Below are 21,191 nucleotides of genomic sequence, written 5' to 3' on the forward strand. Positions count from 1 at the left end.
ACATCTGAAAGTTCACGGTTCACATATTGCTGAAGCCTGGCTTGGAGAATTTTGAGCATTACTTTACCAGCGTAGCACTCAGCGCATCATCTTCAGGACTTGAAATAGCTCAGCTGGAATTTCATCACCTCCACTAGCTTTGTTCATGGTGATGCTTCTTAAGGCCCACTTAACTTCAGACTCCGGGGTGTCTGACTCTAGGTGAGTGATCACATCATCGTGGTTATCTGGGTCATTAGGAATTTTTTGTATAGTTCTTCTGTGTATTCTTGCCACCTCTTCTTAATATCTTCTCCTTCTGTTAGGCCCATAACATTTCTGTCCTTTATTGTGCCCATCTTTGCATGAAATGCTCCCTTGGTATCTCTAATTTTCTTGAGAATTTCCTTTCCCATTCTTTTGTTTTCTTCAATTTTTTGCATTGCAAGAAAGTCTCTACTTTCCTTTTCTCCTTTGCCTTTTGCTTCTCTTCTTTTCTTAGCTGTTTGTAAGCCCCTCTCAGACAATCATTTTGCCTTTTTGCATTTCTTTTTCTTGGTGATGGTCTTGATCACTGCCTCCTGTACAATGTCACAAACTTCCATCCATATTTCTCCAGGCACTCTATCAGATCTAGTCCCTTGGATCTGTTTGTCACTTCCACCATATAATCATTAGGGATTTGATTTAGGTCATACCTGAATGGTCTAGTGGCTTTCCCTCCTCTCTTTAATTTATGCCTGAATTTGGAAATAAGGAATTTAAGTCTGAATTTGGCAATAAGGAGTTCATGAACTGAGCCACAGTCAGCTCCCAGTCTTGCTTTTGCTCTCTGTATAGAATACCTCCGTCTTTGGCTGCAAATAATATAATCCATCTGATTTCAGTGTTGACCATCTGGTGATGTCCATGTGTAGAATCGTCTCTTGTGTTGTTGGAAGAGGGTGTTTGCTATGACCATTGTATTCTCTTGGCAAAGCTCTGTAAGCCTTTGCCCTGCTTCATTTTGTACTCCAAGGCCAAACTTGCCTATTACTCCAAGTATCTTCACTTCCTACTTTGGCATTCCAGGCCCTTATGATGAAAATGGCATTGTTTTATGGTGTTAGTTCTAGAAGGTCTTGTAGGTCATCATAGAACTGTTCAAGTTCAGCTTCTTCAGCATTAGTGGTTGGGGCATAGACTTGGATTACTGTGATATTAAATGGTTTGCGTTGGAAATGAACAGAAATCATCCTGTCATTCTTGAGATTGCACCCAGGTACTGCATTTGGAACTCTTGTTGATTATGAGAACTACTCCATTTCTTCTAAGGGATTCTTGCCCACAGAGGTAGATATAATGGTCATCTGAATTAAATTCACTCATTCCAGTCCATTTGAGTTCACTGATTCCTATAATGTCGATGTTCACTTTTGCCTTCTCCTGTTTGACCACTTCCAGTTTATCTTGATTCATGGACCTAACATTCCAAGTTCCTACGCAATATTGTTCTTTGTAGATAGGACTTTGCTTGCATCACCAGTCACATCCACCACTGTGTGTTGTTTTTGCCATGATCTTAGTTTTTCTTAATAATTAGTTTTAAGCCAGCTCTTTCACTCTCCTCCTTCACCCTCATCAAGAGGTTCTTTAGTTTCTCTTCACTTTCTGTCATTAGAGTGGTGTCATCTGCATATCTGAGGTTGTTGATGTTTCTCCCATCTATCTTGATTCTAGCTTGTAACTCATCCACCCTGACATTTTTCATGATGTGCTCAGAGTATAGATTAAACCAACAGGGTGACAGCACACAGCCCTCTTGTACTCCTTTCTCAATCTTGAACCAATCAGTTGTTCCATACAGGGTTCTAACTGTTGCTTCTGGATCTACATATAAGTTTCTCAGGAGACAGTTAAGATGGTCTGGTATTCCCATCTCTTTAAGAGATTTCCACAGTTTATTATGGTCCACACAGTCAAAGGCTTTGATATAGTTGATGAAACAGAGGTAAATGTTTTTCTGGAATTCCCTAGTTTTCTCTATAATCCAGTGAATGTTGGCAATTTGATCTCTGGTTCCTCTTCCTTTCCTAAATCCAGCTTGGACATCTGGAAGTTCTTGGTTCACATAATTCTGAAGCCTAGCATGCAACATTTTAAGCATGATCATACTAGCATGAGAGATGAGTGCAACTGTCCGATGGTTAGCACGTTCTTTAGTATTACCCTTCTTGGCAACTGGGATGAGGATTGATCTTTTCCAGTCCTGTGGCCATTGCTGGATCTTCCGATTTGCTGACATAGTGAGTGCAACACGTTGATGGCATCCTTCTTTAGGGTTTTTAATAGTTCTACTGGAATTCCATCACATCCACTAGGTTTATTAGCAGCATGGGCTTCCTAAGGCCCACTTGGCTTCACTCTCCAGAACGTCTGGCTCTGTGTGGCTGACCACACCATGCAGTTCATTCGGATCTTTTTTATGCCATTCTTCTGTGTATTCTTTCCATATATTCTTAATCTTTTCTGCGTCTACTAAGTCTCTACCATTTATGTCCTTTATTGTGCCCATCTTTGGGCAAAATGTTCCTTTGAAATCTCCAATTTTCCTGAAGAGATCTCTGGTCTTTCCACTTCTGCTCTTTTCTTCTAGTTTTATTCATTGTTCTTTGAAGAAGGCCTTCTTGTCTCTCTGTGCTGTTCTTTGGAAATCTGCGTTTAGGTGGATATGCCTTTCCCTTTCATCCTTGCTTTTCATTTTTCTTCCATCTTTAGCTATTTGTTAAGTCCTCCTCAAATAAATACTTTGCCTTCTTGCTTTTCTTTTTCTTTGGGATGGTTTTGATTGCTGCCTCCCGTACAATGTTGTGGACCTCCAGCCATAGTCCTTCAGGCACACTGTTAACTAGATCTCATCCTTTGAATCTAGTTGGTACCTCCACTGCATATTCATAGGGGATTTGATTTAAGTCAGACATGGATGGCCTAGTGGGTTTCTCCACTTTCTTTAGTTTAAGCCTGAATTTTGATATGAGAAGATGATGATTTGAGTCACAGTCAACTCCAGGTCTTGTTTTTCCTGACTGTGTGCTGATTCTCCATCTTCGTCTACAAAGAGTACAATCAGTTTGATTTGAGTATTGGCCATTTGGTGTCGTTGCATCTGTCTGGTGTTAGAAGTAAGGTATGGATTGGGGGCAAGAGGAGAAGGGGACGACAGAGGATGAGATGCTGGATGGCATCACCAACTTGATGGATGTGAGTTTGGGTAAACTCCGGGAGTTGGTGATGGTCAGGGAGGCCTGGCGTGCTGTGATTCACGGAGTTGCAAAGAGTCGGACACGACTGAGTGATTGAATGGTCTGATGATGCTGTAAAGAACAATATTGCATAAGGACCTGGAATGTTAGATCCATGAATCAAGGTAAACTGTGTCAGCTACAAACCGGCGCTTACCAAGAGCACTGCCAACAAGTGAACAGCAACGGCGTTTGCTGTCTGCCTCTAAGGAGACTGAGCCCCCATGCTGCTGGAGCTGTTTCCCTTCAACAACCCAAGAGGGTGTTCAGGGTGGAGTGAGGCCCTCTGTGCTCCAGGGAATCTGGTGGGGCAGGTCTTTAGATAGCTGGATGTTTTTAGGAACAGATTTTATGATCTCCATCCTTGCATCTTCTCATCTAGAGAAGCACTAAATCCCAACATCACATCCTCATCACTAACAAAATAGTTTTTGTAAAATGAATGCTTCAGAGTATTGAACCTCCCCTTCACCAAAGCCTTATATATTGACCTTCCCCCACTGCTGCTTTGGAGCTCTCAAAGCTATCTGAGATACTGCCTCCTGGTCTGCAGTCCTCATTTTGCCCCAAATAAAACTTAACTCACAACTCTCAAGTTGTACATCTTTTTTAGTCAACAACTAGAAGTGGTCAAACAGGAGATGGCAAGAGTGAAAATTGTCATTTTAGGAATCAGTGAACTAAAATGGACCAGAATGGGTGAATTTAATTCAGAAGATGATTATGTCTACTACTCTAGGCAAGAATCACTTAGAAAAAATGGAGTTGCCCTCATAGTCAACAAGAGTCTGAAATGCCACATTATCTGCCTCCTGAGAAACCTGCATGCAGGTCAAGAAGCAACAGTTAGAACTGGACATGGAAAAACAGACTGGTTCCAAATTGGGAAAGGAGTACGTCAAGGCTGTATATTGTCACCCTGCTTATTTAACATATGCAGAGTACATCATGCGAAATATCAGACTGGATGAAGCACAAGCTGGAATCAAGATTGCTGGGAGAAATATCTATAACCTCAAATATGCAGATGACATCATCCTTATGGCAGAAAGCAAACCGGAACTAAAGAGTCTCTTGATGAAAGTGAAAGAGGAGAGTGAAAATGTTGGCTTAAAACTCAACATTCAGAACACTAATATCATGGCATCCAGTCCCATCACCTCATAGCAAATACATGGGGAAACAATGGAAACAGTGAGAGACTTTATTTTCTTGGGCTCCAAAATCATTGCAGATGGTGACTGCAGCCATGAAATTAAAGATGCTTGCTTCTTGGAAGAAAAGTTATGACCAACCTAGACAGCATATTAAAAAGCAGAGAACTTACTTTGCCAAAAAAGGTCCGTGTAGTCAAAGCTATGGTTTTTCCACCAGTCATGTATGGATGTAAAAGTTGGACTATAAAGAAAGCTGAGTGCCAAAAATTGATGCTTTTGAACTGTGTGTGGTGTTAGAAAAGATTCTTGAGATTTCCTTGAGATCAAACCAAGGAGATCAAACCAGTCAATCCTAAAGGTAAGGAGTCCTGAATAGTCATCGGAAGCTGAAGCTGAATCTCCAATACTTAGGCCACCTGATGCTAAGAGTGGACTCGTTGGAAAAGACTCTGATGCTGGGAGGGATTGAAGGCAGGAGGAGAAGGGGACGACAGAGGATGAGACGGTTGGATGGTACCACCGACTAGATGGACAGGGATTTGACCAAGCTCCAGGAGTTGGTGATGGACAGGGAAACCTGGTGTGCTGCAGTCCATGGGGTCACAAAGAGTCAGACCCCACTGAGTGACTGAGCAACTGAACTGAACTGAACTGAACTGAAGGTGGGCTTGCTCCATGAGAACTCATTCCCAGTGAATCAGTTCAGGGTGGAGTCCAACAACACCTCTCCTCTGTAAATGGGTACCCAGCCAAATTGGCTTGTCCTGTAAAGAGAAGAACCCAGATTGAGGAGGAAACAATGTTCATGGTGTGCACACCAGCACAGCTTACCCTCTGGAATCGAGCCCATAGGCTCTTAACGCAGAAGGATACACTAAACAGATGGACTGTCTATCGAACTGGGTAGGCTTACCTTACAAGCCGAGTCTGACTCTAGAAGTCGGTCTATTCCTGTCTCAACTGCCTAGCACTGGGGACAGGTGGCACTTCTTCAGGGAATCTTGAAGGAAAGAACATCAGGACAACAAATGGTCCCAGCAGCTTCCAGGGTCTTGCCCCAATATTCCCTGATCGGGGCCAGCTAGCCACAAGTAACAAGGCTTCTGGCAGGCTAAGCCAAATTTTTACTGAGTCCAAGCTTACTCTCATAACTGCACCACAGACCAATGAATTCCTTGAGAGATGAGGTGTTGAGGCAAGAAGAGACTTTAATTAGGGAGCCAGCTGACTAAGAAGGCAGGCTAGTGCCCCAAAATAACCATCTTGTCAGGGCCTGGTTGCCAGGTCCTTTAAAGCAACAGAGATGGCAGGGAGGTGAGGTAATAAAGAAAGAAGACTATTCAGTCTTTGCAAATGTCTCGCAGAATGGCAAGCCTCAGGCAGGGGAATGTATTAGTTTCATTTCCTCCAGTCCTTCACAGGAGGGCGGCTCAGGTTGCAGGCCATTTTGTTTGCTTACAGTAACAAAACGGGTTAAAGTCACAGAAGCAGATGTAGTGCAAACAGAAAATTAACCCTTCTGGGTTACACTTCCAATAGCAAAGACGCACAACCAGAAAAATCTCCAACGAGAGGTTCAAGCTGGAACTAGACGTGGTACATATATACAGTGGACTATTTCTCACTCTTTAAAAACAGCTACTGAAATTAGGGAATTAAGACACTGTTAGCCGCAGGGATGGACCTTGAAGGATCATAGGCAAAGGGAAGTCAGTCAGGCAGAGGAAGACTATGGTATAGGATGTACCTTCCCAGCAGAATAAAATTAGACATACAAGGCCAAAATTTTACAATCCAAAAAGAGACTCAGAGAATTCAAAGATAAACAAAGGATTCCAGGGGGATAAAATATGTGAATGGCCTCATAGACAACAAATGTGAATCTGTAATAGATTATCCACAAGGAATATTCTTTTCTCCCCTTCCATCGGTTAGGTAAGTAGAATAGGGAAAAGGAGTCCAAAAGGGTGGTGGCTAAAAGATAAGGAAGGGAAAAGCCCGTGAAAATAGAACAGAGGAAGGTCCAAGGACCGGAGTGAGGACCTCAGGTAAAACAAACAACACTCCTGGCTGACCCAGTTTACACAGGACAGGCTCAGGGAGAGAAAAACGTATAAAAAGAGGAGCCAAAGCTAGCTCTCTCTCTCTTTCCCGTGCACTGGGGCGCTCTTCTCTTCACATCTTTGGATCAACGTGCCCTCACACCTCGAAGATGGATTGTCCTGCTGTCTTCTAAATAAAATAGAGATGTAACACTGATTTGTATAAGACCTATAACATAGTCCATTTGAAAAATTCTGTGGAAAATTTGAAAAGAGATGGGAAAGCCAGACCACCCGACCTGCCTCTTGAGAAACCTGTATGCAGGTCAGGAAGCAACAGTTAGAACTGGACATGGGACAACAGACTGGTTCCAAATAGGAAAAGGAGTATGTCAAGGCTGTATATTGTCACCCTGCTTATTTAACTTCTATGCAGAGTACATCATGAGAAACGCTGGACTGGAAGAAACACAAGCTGGAATCAAGATTGCCGGGAGAAATATCAATAAGCTCAGATATGCAGATGACACCACCCTTATGGCAAAAAGTGAAGAGGAACTAAAGAGCCTCTTCATGAGAGTGAAAGAGGAGAGTGAAAAAAGTTGGCTTAAAACTCAACATTCAGGAAACGAAGATCATGGCATCCGGTCCCATCACTTCATGGGAAATAGATGGGGAAACAGTGGAAACAGTGGCTGACTTTATTTTGGGGGGCTCCAAAATCACTGCAGATGGTGACTGCAGCCATGAAATTAAAAGACGCTTACTCCTTGGAAGAAAAGTTATGACCAACCTAGACAGCATATTAAAAAGCAGAGACATTACTTCACCAACAAAGTTCCATTTAGTCAAGGCTATGGTTTTTCCAGCAGTCATGTATGGATGTGAGAGTTGGACTATAAAGAAAGCTGAGTGCTGAAGAATTGATGCTTTTGAACTGTGGTGTTGGAGAAGACTCTTGAGAGTTCCTTGGACTGCGGGGAGATCCAACCAGTCCATCCTAAAGGAAATCAATCCTGAATATTCACTGGAAGGACTGATGTTGAAGCTGAAACTCCAATACTTTAGCTACCTGATTAGAAGAACTGACTCATTTGAAGTTTTTCTATGTATACACAGAAAAGTATAACTGAGATAGATAATTCAGAAGGACCTGATGTTCAGCACTCTTCTTATCCTTCTATGGCCAAAAAAAAAAAAAGAAAGAAAGAGAGAGAAATACACCATGCCATAAACACTTATGCCTGCTTCAGGAGGCTGTACGCTGACAATAACCACAAGATTTCAAATTCAGTGTACTGCACTGCAGCATCAACAAGATGGTAAGAAAAGGAAAGAAAAGCAGTGCCTACTCTCTTATCTCTGACCTCCCTGTCTTGGGATGCTATCACATCCCTGGAGCCTGGACAGGCTTGGGTCCCACTGCTAAACTGGAGGTGATTGACACAACCCGGCAGGGTGCTCTTGGTTGACCCTTTTAAAGGTCTACTGTCTCCTACATTCTGGCTGGGACCAGAGTCCCTCATGGCATCGAGGCCTCAAGTGATTTGAAAGCACCTTTCAGCTAGCTTCGACCTCTCTTAATGTTGGGGATCCCAGCTCAAGCCTCGTTCCTAAGAGTGCAGCCTCCTAGCACTAGCACCTAAGCGCCATCAGCAGCATACTGTGGTCCTGGAAAGATTAGCCAGGGCAGGCTGTTTGTGTGATGCTTTAGGGGGAAAGATTACTGAGACTCAAGCCCTTTCAGGTTAGCTCATGAACACTCATCCCTATTTCATTCCCAAGAAGCAAACTTTCCCTAAGGTTTTGGTTACCCCAGGTACCAAAGGTAGGCCTGAATAATGCTGCTGCCCTGTAGACATTTTCTGTAACTACATTTTCTCCAGTATTCACTGGCAACTCAAATCACGAGGGCTGGATTTCTGTTGATGACAGAAATTAACATTACCCACCTCAGGAAATGTCCTGGGGCGGATAATGGAGAAATTCCAAACACAGCTGACTTTCAATAACCCAACTGTTAAAAGCAAATTCTCCTGACAACTTTTAGGGAAAAAAGAAAAAAAAAAAAAAAGCCAAAACAAATTCAAACCTCCACAACAGGACAAGACACTAAGGATCCCTAATTGCTGGAGGAATGCCATTCAAAACGACAATGGAAAATCAATCCCGCCAGTCACAGTGGTCATCATAACCAATCTACAACCAATAAACGTGGGAGAGAGCCCGGAGGAAAAAGAATCCCCCTAAGCTGTCTCTGGGAGTATACATCGGCAACAGTCAGTATAATGGATGGTTTCTGAATGCCTGAAAAAAGAGTCTCAGATTAAAACTAGGGTCTGACATTCCCACACCTTGGCCTATATCCTGAGAAAACCATTGATCAAAAGGCTTGGACACCCCAGCAAAGCTTCAGCACTGCTTCTGATAGCTGAGACACACTACCAGCAAAATCTCCACTGAGGGATTAAAGCTGAAACAAGGTCTGGTACATATATACAGAAGACTATTTTTCACTCATAAAAAAGCATCACTGAAATTAGGTAATTATGACAGTAGTAGCCACAGGGATGGTCCTTGAAGGATCACACACTAAGGGAAGTCTGTCAGGCAGAGGAAGACCATGGTATGTGAGGTACCTTCCAGGCAAAATAAAAGAAGACATACGAGGCAACAGACTTACAACCCAGAATGAGACTCTGAGGATTCAAAGTCAAAGGAAGGGTTCCAGAGAAACATAAGTGATGGCCTGGGAATGAATCAGGATGTCCATGCCTACATACACAAGAAATCTGTATTGTAATATATAATCTACAGTTTGTCCCCTTCCATCCTTTCTATCTTCCATATATAGACAGCAATCTGTATCTCTAAAGACAGCAATCTGTATCTCTAAGAGATAATCCACAAAAATTATCTCCTAAATTCCTTTCTTTATGTACACAGAAAAGTGTATCTGAGATGTATAATTCACAAGGACCCGATGCTTGGCACTCTTGTCGACCTTCAATGGTAAAAAGTTCAAAAATGCAATAGAGATACACCGTGAGTATGTTATGCCTGAATCGGGCGGCTGTTCACTGAGGACAAGTGCAACACTGCGAATCTGCTGTCCTCCAACACAGCATCGGCATGACGTTAAAGGAAAAGAAAAGCAGTGCCTGCTTTATTCCCTCCCATCTCCCTGACTTTGGGCGTGATCCATCCTGGAGCCTGTGCAGGCTTGGGTCTCCAGGCTAGACTGTTATGTTTTTGAGACAGCCTGGCAGGGTGTTCGTTGAGCCCTTTTTAAGCCTATATAGTCCGCTGTGCTCTGGTTGGGACCAGAGACCCGCGTGGGATCAAAGTCCTCGGAGACCTTGAGGGCAATAGTCACCTAACCTCCCCGTCTCCTGATGCTGGAGTTCCCAGCGCAAGCCTTCTTTCTGAGAGTGCAGACTCCTAGGCACTGAAGCAGAGCCAGCAAGGTGCTGTGGTTCCGGCTGGGATTAGTGTGGAAGCGATGTGTGTGTGTGTGTGTGTGTGTGTGTGTGTGTGTGTGTGTGTGTGTGTGTGTGTGTGATGCTTTAGGGGAAATAAGTAGTGCGACACAAGCCCTTAAATGTTCACTCAGGTACATTCCACCCTATTTCACAACCCTGGAAGCCGACTTTCCCTAATGCGCTGTTTGCCCCAGGAACCAGAGTAAGCATCAAAAGTGCTGCCACCTTGTGGACATTTTCTGTAACTACAACTTGACCAAAGTCCTCCAATTCACAAGGGGGTGGGGATGCTGTCACTGGCAGCTTGCCTCAACAAAGGTCCTGAGGTAAATATTAGAGAAATAAATTGCAAACATGCCCAACTTGCAAGATGCCAATAGAAACATAAATTTTCCACACATGCCTAACTAAAAGAAAAAGAAAAAAAAATACACTAACCACCACAAGACAAGATGCTCAGCATCCCTAATTATTGCAGCAAGAATGCTAATCAAAACAACAAGAAATCAAATTCCACCAGTCAGAATGGCCATTCTCACAAGTCTACAAATGATATATGTGGGAGAGAGCAGAGAGGAACAGGAAATCCTCATATGGTTGGCGGAACGATCACTGGCAACAGCCACTAGAACTGACAGCCTCTGCAGAGCAGGAAAAAAAAAATTAAGAGAGCTAACCCTAGGATCTGACATCCCCATATCTCGGCCTATATCCTGGAAACGCATTATTCAAAATTCACATCACCCCAACATTCACTTCAACACTACTTACAAGAGCCAAGACAAAGACCCAGCAAAATGTCCACTGATAGATTAAGCTTAAAAAGGGCCTGGTACTTATAGACAATGGGCGGTTATTCAGCCGTGAAAAACTGGCAATGAAATCATGAAATTATTCCACTTGTAGCAGTAGTAATGGATGCTGGAGAATCACATACTAACTGAAATCAGCCAGACAGAGGAAGACAAGAGCATATAATGTCCCTTCTAGGCAAAATTTAAAGTGATAAAAAGGAACTAAATTACAACACAAAAATTGACTCTGAGAATTCAAACACAGGAATTTTAAAAAATTAAAAAAGGAAAGGCCAAGAAATTAATTAGAATGTTGGGCATAATACATACACAGAAATTTGTGTCTATACTAGATACTCCACCAGGACTTGATGACCAGCACAGGGAACTATGCTGACCTTCAGCAAAAAACTTCTATGGGAAAAGAATACAGATATGCTGTATGTATGTGAAAGTGCTGCACTCAATATGCCAGCAAATTTGGAAAACTCAGCGGTGGCCACAGGACTGGAAAAGGTCAGTTTTCGTTGCAATTCCTAAGAAAGGCAGTGCCAAAGAATGCTCAAACTACCGCACAATTGCACTCATCTCACACGCTACTAAAGTAATGCTCAAAATTCTCCAAGCCAGGCTTCAGCAATACGTGAACCGTGAACTCCCTGATGTTCAAGCTGGTTTTAGAAAAAGCAGAGGAACCAGAGATCAAATTGCCAACATCCGCTGGATCATGGAAAAAGCAAGAGCGTTCCAGAAAAACATCTATTTCTGCTTTATTGACTATGCCAAAGCCTTTGACTGTGTGGATCACAATAAACTATGGAAAATTCTGAAAGAGGTGGGAATACCAGACCACCTGACCTGCCTCTTGAGAAATCTGTATGCAGGTCAGGAAGCAACAGTGCAAACTGGACATGGAACAACAGACTGGTTCCAAATAGGAAAAGGAGTACGTCAAGGCTATATATTGTCACCCTGCTTATTTAACTTATATGTAGAGTACATCATGAGAAACGCTGGACTGGAGGAAACACAAGCTGGAATCAAGATTGCCAGGAGAAATATCAATAACCTCAGATATGCAGATGATACCACGCTTATGGCAGAAATTGAAGAGGAACTAAAAAGCCTCTTGATGAAAGTGAAAGAGGAGAGCGAAAACGTTGGCTTAAAGCTCAACGTTCAGAAAACAAAGATCATGGCATCCGGTCCCATCACTTCATGGGAAATAGATGGGGAAACAATAGAAACAGTGTCAGACTTTATCTTTTTGGGCTCCAAAATCACTGCAGATGGTGACTGCAGCCATGAAATTAAAAGACGTTTACTCCTTGGAAGAAAAGTTATGACCAACATAGATAGTATATTCAAAAGCAGAGACATTACTTTGCCGACTAAGGTCCGTCTAGTCAAGGCTATGGCTTTTCCTGTGGTCATGTATGGATGTGAGAGTTGGACTGTGAAGAAGGTTGAGTGCCAAAGAATTGATGCTTTTGAACTGTGGTGTTGGAGAAGACTCTTGAGAGTCCCTTGGACTGCAAGGAGATCCAACCAGTCCATTCTGAAGGAGATCAACCCTGGGATTTCTTTGGAAGGGATAATGCTAAAGCTGAAGCTCCAGTACTTTGGTCTCAATGCGAAGAGTTGACTCATTGGAAAAGACTCTGATGCTGGGAGGGATTGGTGGCAGGAGGAGAAGGGGACGACCGAGGATGAGATGGCTGGATGGCATCATGGACTCTATGGACCTGAGTCTGAGTGAACTCCGGGATATGGTGATGGACAGGGAGTCCTGGCGTGCTGCAATTCATGGGGTCACAAAGAGTCGGACATGACTGAGCGACTGAACTGAACTTATATGTCATAAATGAATCAGGCAAACAGAAAACAGGAAACCACAAAATTAATATACTCCAACATAGCATAGGCATGAAATTAAAGAAAATAAAAGCATCGCTTTGTTTATTCACTCCACCTTCCTGATCTGCACTGCTATTCCATCCCTGGAGCCTGAGTAGGCTTGGGTCCCATCGCTGGATTGGAGTGGAGTCGAGACAGCCAAGCAATGAGCCCTTAATTGAGACCCCTCTTAAACCTCTTGTCTCTGGTTTTCCTGACTGAGACCAGAGTCCCTAGTGCTCCCAAATAATGGGGACCCAGACTTCTATCTTCCAGCATCTTGGAAATGTTACCTAGCCCCCAGGACCTCTGGTGCTGGGGTTCCCAACTCAAGCTTCCTTTTTGAGAGTGCAGCCCCCTAGGCCCCTCAGCAGGGTGCTGTGGCGCCAGTTGGAATGAATCTGGAGGGAAGGGGTGAAGTTTTAGGGGGAAGAAGTGAGACACAATCCCTTAATTTGTTGCTCAGGCACATTCCACTCCAATTCACAGCCCAGGAAGCCAAGTTGCCCTGACTCCGGTTGCCTAAGGAACCAGAGGTGGCCCGGGGAAAGTGCTGCCATCCTGTGGACACATTCTGTAACTACAATTGCACCTCCAGCGCTTACTGCTGCTGCTGCTGCTGCCAGCGCTTACTGGCACCTCTATTTCTCAGCTGTCCTCAGGACACGCCCTGGGGCAGGAATTGCAGAAATAAATTCCAAACACAACCGGCTTTCAGGAAGCCAGCTGCCACAGGTAAATTTTCCTCACACCATTCACGGAAAAAAACAAAGACCCAAATCTCCACCACAGGACAAGATGCTCAGCATCCCTAATTACTGCAGGAATGCCAATCAAAATGAAAACAAGAAATCAGGTCCCATGAGAGCATCCTCAGGAGGCTACAAACACTAGGGGCAGGAGAGCATGAGGAAAGGGAACGCCCCTACACAGTAGGTGGGAAGGCACACTGACAACATCTAGTATAACGGACAGTCTCTGAATGCCTAAAAATATACTATCAAGAGAGGCGAGGTCTCGGATCTGACATTCCCACGTCTGGGACTAGATCCCAAGAAATCCATCATTCAAAGAGGCACATGCGCCCGGACTAGCACTGCAGCACTACGCACAGTAGCCCACACGGAGAGACAGCAACATCTCTATCGACAGACTAAGCTTAAACAAGATGTGCTACATATAAACGATGGACTTATTAGCCATAGAAACCAAAACTGAAGTAAGGAAACTATGTCACTGGTAGCCACAGGGATAGATCTAGAAGGACCATACCCTAAAGGAACTCAGCCAAAGGAAGGCAATAACACAAAATGTCCCTTCCAGGCAAAATCAAAAAAGTTAAACAAAAGAAAGAGTTTACAACCTGAAGACAGGCTGAGAATTCAAATTCAGACCAAGAGTTCAAGAAAAAAGTGAAGGGCTTGGGTTGAATTAGGAGGTTGGGACTAATAGATACACAGAAATCTGTATCTGTAATAGTAATCCACAAGAATTATCAGCTTCCTTCCTTCCTTCCTCCCTTCCACATACACGCAGAAATCTCTATCTCTCACCTGTAAACAGAAATGTGCATCTCTAAGAAATACTACACACAGACTATTTTCTTCCTTCCTTCCTCATATACACAGAACACTGTATGTGAGATAGATAACCCACAAGGACCAGATGCTCAGCACATTTCTTGACCTTCTGCAATAAATTCTATGGGAAGAGAACCCAAAAAAGATTAGATATACCCGTGGATACGTCATACTTGAATCAGCTGACTGTACACTGACAAGCACAGGGGGGCGGGTTGACTCTACTCCTACACAGCATCAGAATGAAGTCAAAGCAAAGGAGAGAAAATCAGTCCAACTTTATTCCTTCCAACCTCCCGCATGTGGGCTTCTATGGCACCCCGGGAGCCTGAGTCGGCTTGAGTCCCAAGCTGGACTGGGATGGGGTCCAGACAGCCTGATAGGGTGCCCTTCATTGAGTCCCTTTTAAGTTTTGTTTTCATTTCTTTTCTTTTTTTTTTTTTTTTTGAGCCCCTTGAAAATCACTGTCTGCTTGTCTTGGCTGGGACCAGAGTCCGAGTGGGATCAAAGCCTGGAGGATTGTGGAGGCGATAGTCACCTAGCCTGCACATCTCCTGGTGCTGAGGTCCCCAGTCCAAGCCTCCTTCCTGAGAGTGTAGCCTCCTAGCACCTAAGTACCTTCAGCTGGGTTCTGTGGCCTCAGTTGGGATTAGTCTGGGGGTCACGTGTGAAGCTTTAGTGGGAAGAAGCAGTGAGACGCAAGGCTGCAGGTATTTTGCTCTGGCACATTCCACTCCAGTTCACAGCCCAGGAAGCCCATTTTCCCTAAGGCTCTGGTTGTCTGAGGAACCAGAGGCAGGCAAGAGAAAGTGCCGCCACCGCCTTGTGGAGACACGGTGCACCACCTGGGCTTACTGGAACTTCTACTTCAAATGTCCTGTTGTTCAGTCGCTCAGTCGTGTCCGACTCTTTGGGACCCCATGGACTGGAGCACCAGGCTTCCCTGTCCTTCATCATCTCCCAGAGCTTGTGCAAACTCTTGTCCATTGAGTCAGTGATTCCATCCAACCATCTCATCTTCTGTCATCCCCTTCTCCTGCCTTCAATCTTCCACAGCAACAGGATGGCCAAAGTATTGGAGTTTCAGCTTCAGCATCAGTCCTTCCAATGAATTTTCAGGACTTACTTCTTTTAGGATTGACTGTTTGGATCTCCTTGCAGTCCAAGGGACTCTCAAGAGTCCTGAGAATGGAGACACCTTTTCTCTCGGACCTTTCTCCTCGCTTTCCCTCGCACTTGTCTAACCTCCGTATCCGGCTGCAATGGGAAATTCTCAGTCCCTGCCCTCAAAATCTACTCCTCTAGGATGCCTTCTCCAAAACCTAAGAGCCTCGGGCTTCCAAGGGGGAGATTAGATGAAAAAGACTTATTTACTAATCTAACACTGTCAGGCCACAATACAGACTTGATAATAGGTCTCAATGGCCAGAAAACAGAACTCTGGATTTCTAAAACTCTGCAGGAGCTCAATAACTTCTGCCGTCAGAACGGCAAGTGGTCAGAGATCCCTCGTGTCCAGGTTTTCTTCACTCTTCGCTCTGTGAATCTACTTCTCAAATACTCTCAGCCCACTCTGGGCAACATCTTCCTAACACAATATCTCCTGATCCCTGTTCAGACTTTCCTTCTTCTTCCTTCGACCCTTCCCTATCGCTCCCAATCCCCTTGCGGCCGCTCCAGATCTAGTTCCACGACCTCCACCTTTTGTCCCCTCCTCCCTCCCTCCTCTAGAGCAGGTCGATGCTGCTGCCAACCCCAGCCCTAAGACTTCAGCCCCACCCTTTACCCCAAGGGTCCCAAGGCTCTACCCCAACCTCCCTAGAGCCCCTCCGCATACCTGGGAACAACTTTAGAACAGGAAACTTCGCAGCAGGACTGCGCTCCTTTCCCTGCTCCGCTCCTTCCTTTAAGGGAAGCAGCTGGAGCAGGAGGTATTGTTCCGGTCATGTCCCATTCTCCCTCACCCATCTATCTTAAATCGAAAAGCAGCTTGACTCTTTCTCTTCAGTCCCTGATAATTATCTAAAAGAACTCAAGTGCCTTATCCAGTCTTACAGCTTAACCTGGCGTGATATTTACATCATATTCTCCTCCACTCTTCCCTAAGAAGAGAAGGAAGGAGTATGGCAAGCCTCGCAGGTGCATGCTGATGAGATGCACAGGACTGATGACAGTAAGCCCATAGGGGCCACGGCTGTGCCCTGAGATGACACCAACTGGGATTATCAGGGAGGGAGACCTGGAAGAGCAGGCCATAATCGTATGGCTGCTTGCCTCATTGTGGACCTTCAAAAGGCAGGACATAAAACCGACAGCTTTGATAAGCTCTGGCTAATAATTCAAGAACTAGGCGAAAACTGGGCACAATTTTTAGCCAGGGTAACAGAAGCCCTACAAAAATAAACAAGATTGGACCCCACTTCAACAGAGGGCACCATTGTCCTTAACACCCATTTTATCTCCCAATAGTCCCCAGATATCAGAAAGAAACTAAGAAAGGTAGAAGGCCTTCAAACCCCTCAATGAGACCTTTCAAATTTAGCCTTTAAGATTTTCAATAACCAGGAAGAACAGGCAAATCTAGAGAAGGACCAAGGAGATCAAGCTAAATACCATCTTTGGCTAAAAGCCACTTTCCTACATGGCTCCACATTTCCATCAACAAAGACAGGAAGCCACCTGGGCCCTGCTTCAAATGCAGCAAAGAAGGTCACTGGGCCCACTTATGCCTAAAGCTGAGGCCCCCACCAGGTCTGTGTCCCAGCTCTGGCATAAAGCGACATTGGAAGGCCAACTGCCCAAATCTCCCTCTAGGGTTCTGAACATCCTTTCCTGGTCCTGAGCAGGAGTCCTCCGACCCAGCTCTGCCCAGCCTCCTCAGACTCGCTGCTGAAAACTGAAGGTCCCCAGGACCCCAGGCCCTGATGCTCATCACCTCTATGGAGTCCAGGGTAACTCTCATAGTGGCAGTTAAGCCAATCTCTTTTCTTATCACCCACGGGGGCCACTGCTATGCCTGCCTACTCTGGAAAAACCAAGGTCTCTCAGGTCTCTGTTATGGGGGTTGATGGTTTAATACACTACAAATAACCAAGCCTCTACTTTGCACACTTCAAGGTACCCCATTTTCCCACTCTTTTCTCATACTCCCCAAATGCCCCACTCCTATTCTTGGAGAGACCTTCTCTCAAAATTCAAAGCCTCTATTACTATCACAAACCCACCTTCTGATCTGTAGCCTGGCTACTGCTCCTCAACCCCAACTTCTTTTCCCCCACCCCATTGCCTCCTCATCCATAAACCCCATAGTTTGGGATACAGACAACCCATCTGTCACCTCTCACCATGCTCCAGTTCACATCCGCCTCAAAAAGGCCTCTAAATCCCCCAATCAACCACAGTACTCAATCTCCCCAAAACATTAAAGGTAAAAGCCTATCACCACTAAACTACTTCAGGGCCTCTTGTGCCCAAGCCACTCTCCCTATAACTCCCCTGTCTTACCCATCAAAAAGCCAAATGGCTCCTATCAACTGGTTCAGGACCTGAGACTTATCAATGGAGCTTTTATCCCCCTACACCCAATAGCTCCAAATCCCTATACTCTTTTCTCTCTCATTCCTTCTTCCACTGCCCACTTCACAGTTCTACACCTCAAGGATGCCTTCTTTACCATTCCTTTACACCCAAACTCTCAAGACCTCTTTGCCTTTATCTGTACTGATACAGACAATCATTGCTCCCACCATTTGACAGGGACAGTCCTCCCTCAAGATTTTCGTGGTAGCCCTCATTTCTTTGGCCAAACTCTAGCATCAGACCTAACCTTTCCTGACCTTACTCTGAGTACTGTCCTCCAATATGTGGATGAGCTCCTCCTTTGTAGTCCTTTGCTTACACACTCTCAACAACACACTATACAACTCCTCAATTTTCTAGCCGATTGAGGCTATTGAGTGTCTCCCACCAAGGTTCAGCTCTCTCTTCCTAGAGTCACCCATCTTAGAGTCCTTTTATTACCAACCAAAATATATACTACTACTGACAGAAAGCCCCTTATATCCACCCTACCACTCCAACATCAAAACAGAGATCCTGTCCTTCTTGGGGTTAGCTGGATATCTACGCCTCTGGATTCCTAATTTCACCCTCTCGGCACAACCCCTGTATCAAGCCACCCAAGGAGATCTTTCAGCATCCCTAGAGCTAAAATCAAATATCCATTCAGCCTTTAAGACCCTTAAGCAAACCATTCTCTCAGCCCCAGCTCTCGTACTTCCTGACCTTTCTTGGCCCTTTATACTCTACACTACTGAGAGAGAGAAAATTGCCCTAGGAGTTTTGGGACAAAATCAGGGCCCTCCTTCACCCCTGTCACTTATCTATCAAAGCAACTAGATCCACAATTCAAGGATGGCCAGCCTGCCTACATACTCTGGCAGCAGCTGCACTCCTCACTCAAGAAAATAAAAAGCTTACTTTTGGAGCACCCACAGTCATTTTTTCACCACATGACTTTAGAGACTTACTTTCCCACAAATCCATGACCCTTCTATCTCTCTCACTCATCCAACTAATTCATGTCACTCTTCTTGAATCTCCCGAGTTCTCCTTTGAACGCTGTCCTACTCTCAGCCCCACCACCCTTATCCCTAATTCTTCTGAGCCTCCCCATCCATACTTGCAAAGAGGCATAAGAAGACCTGATGCCCTGTTTCTCCCTCATTTCCTAAACCCCTTTAAATAACCCTGACTTTACTTGGTATATTGATGGCAGCGCCTCTATGACATCAAAAGGAAAAAGGTAGCTGGATGTGCAATTGTCTCTGACACCAAAATTATTGAATCCCAACCTCTTTCCTTGGGAACCTCTTCCCAAAAGGTGGAACTTTACCAAAACAATAAACAACCCAAACAAAAAGCGGGAAAAAGACCTAAACAGACTCTTCTCCAAAGAAGACATACAAATGGCTAACAAACACATGAAAAGATGCTCAACATCACTCATTATTAGAGAAATGCAAATCAAAACTATAATGAGATATCTCCTCACACCAGTCAGAATGGCCATCATCAAAAAGTCTACAAACAATAAATGCTGGAGAGGTTGTGGAGAAAAGGAAATGCTCTTGCACTATTGGTGGGAATGTAAATTGATACAGCCACTATGGAGGACGGTATGGAGATTCCTTTAAAAACTTGGAATAAAACCACCATATGACCCAGCAATCCCACTCCTAGGCATATACCCTGAGGAGACCAAACTGAAAAAGACACACATATCCCATTGTTCACTGCAGCACTCTTTACAATAGCTAGAACATGGAAGCAACCTAGATGTCCCTAAACAGATGGATGGATAAAGAAGTTTTGGTACATATACACAATGGAATATTACTCGGCCATAAAAAGGAACATATTTGAGTCAGTTCTAATGAGGTGGGTGAAACTAGAACTTATTATACAGAGTGAAGTGAGTCAGAAAGAGAAAGATAAATACCATATTCTAATGCATATATATGAAATCTAGAAAAATGGTACTGAAGAATTTATTTACAGGGCAACAATGGAGAAGCAGACATAGAGAATAGACATGGACATTGGGAGAGGGCAGGAGAGGGTGAGATGTATGGAAAGAGTAACTTGGAAACTTGCATTACCATATGTAAAATAGATAGCCAATGGGAATTTGCTGTATGTCTCAGGAAACTCAAAACTGGGGCTCTGTATCAACCTAGAGGGGTGGGATGGGAAGGGAGATGGGAGGGAGGTTCAAAAGGGAGGGGATATATGTATACCTATGGCTGATTCATGTTGAGGTTTGACAGAAAACAACAAAATTCTGTAAAGCAATTATCCTTCAATAAAAAATAAATAAAAATTTTAAAAGGCAGAATTTATTGCACTCACTAGAACCTTTACCCTCACAGCTAATAAGAGGGCAAACACATACACTAATTCTAAATATGCTTTCCACATCATACATTTCCATCCTGCCATCTGGAAGGAACGAGGCCTCCTATCTACTAAAGGCTCGCCCATAACTAACACTCCCGCTTATACTCCAGCTTTTAAAGGCAGCCAACATGCCAACTGAAGTAGGCATCATACATTGCTAAGGTCACCAGGTGGCCTCAGAGCTCATTTCACAGGGCAACAACACCGCAGACAGAGAAGCAAAGTGAGCCTCACTCCGATTATCAGCACAACAGCTCATAGTAATCCCCAGCATAAAGCCACTTCACCTCCCTGAAGAAAACACACAATTATTACCAAAGGGAGCACAGCCACAAGGAGACTGGTTACAAAACAGGGCTGCTATGTCCCTCCCCAATCTCAGGCCACACAGATTCTTATGGACATTCATCAGGCACTAAACCTCTTTGTCATCTCTTAAGACCTCTTATGGCGTCACCGACTTGAAGGACACGAGTTTGAGCAAGCTCCGAGAGTTGGTGATGGACAAGGAAGCCTGGTGTGCTGCAGTCCATAGGGCCGCAAAGAGTCAGACATGACTGAGCAACTGAACTGAACTGAAGACCTCTTATCACCCATCCTAACCTTCTTTCACTCCTACAACAAATCACTCCCTCTTGCGTTATCTGGTCTTCAGTCTCCCCGCAGGGAACCCTAAAGTCTATTCCTTCATTTCCAACACATCAGGCTCGAGGGCATATCCCAGAAGAGGACTGGCCAATTGACTTCATTCATGAAAATTAAAGCTCACACTCACTATCAGAGACACTTTCTCAGGGTGGACTGAGGTTTTTCCTACGAGACCAGAAACTGCCCCAGAAACTGAGTAACACAGATTCTCATATGAGAAAACATCCCTCGCTTTGGCCTCTCTCTCTTTCTCCAATCTGATAATGGGCTAGCTTTTATCTCCCAAATCACTTAACAAGTAACCCAATCCCTTGGCATAACCTGGAAACTACATATTCCTTACAGACCCTCCCTATCCGACTAATTCATCAGTT

The sequence above is a fragment of the Capra hircus genome, chromosome 5 (genome assembly GCF_001704415.2).
Source record: "Capra hircus breed San Clemente chromosome 5, ASM170441v1, whole genome shotgun sequence".
In the NCBI taxonomy this organism is placed as follows: domain Eukaryota; kingdom Metazoa; phylum Chordata; class Mammalia; order Artiodactyla; family Bovidae; genus Capra; species Capra hircus.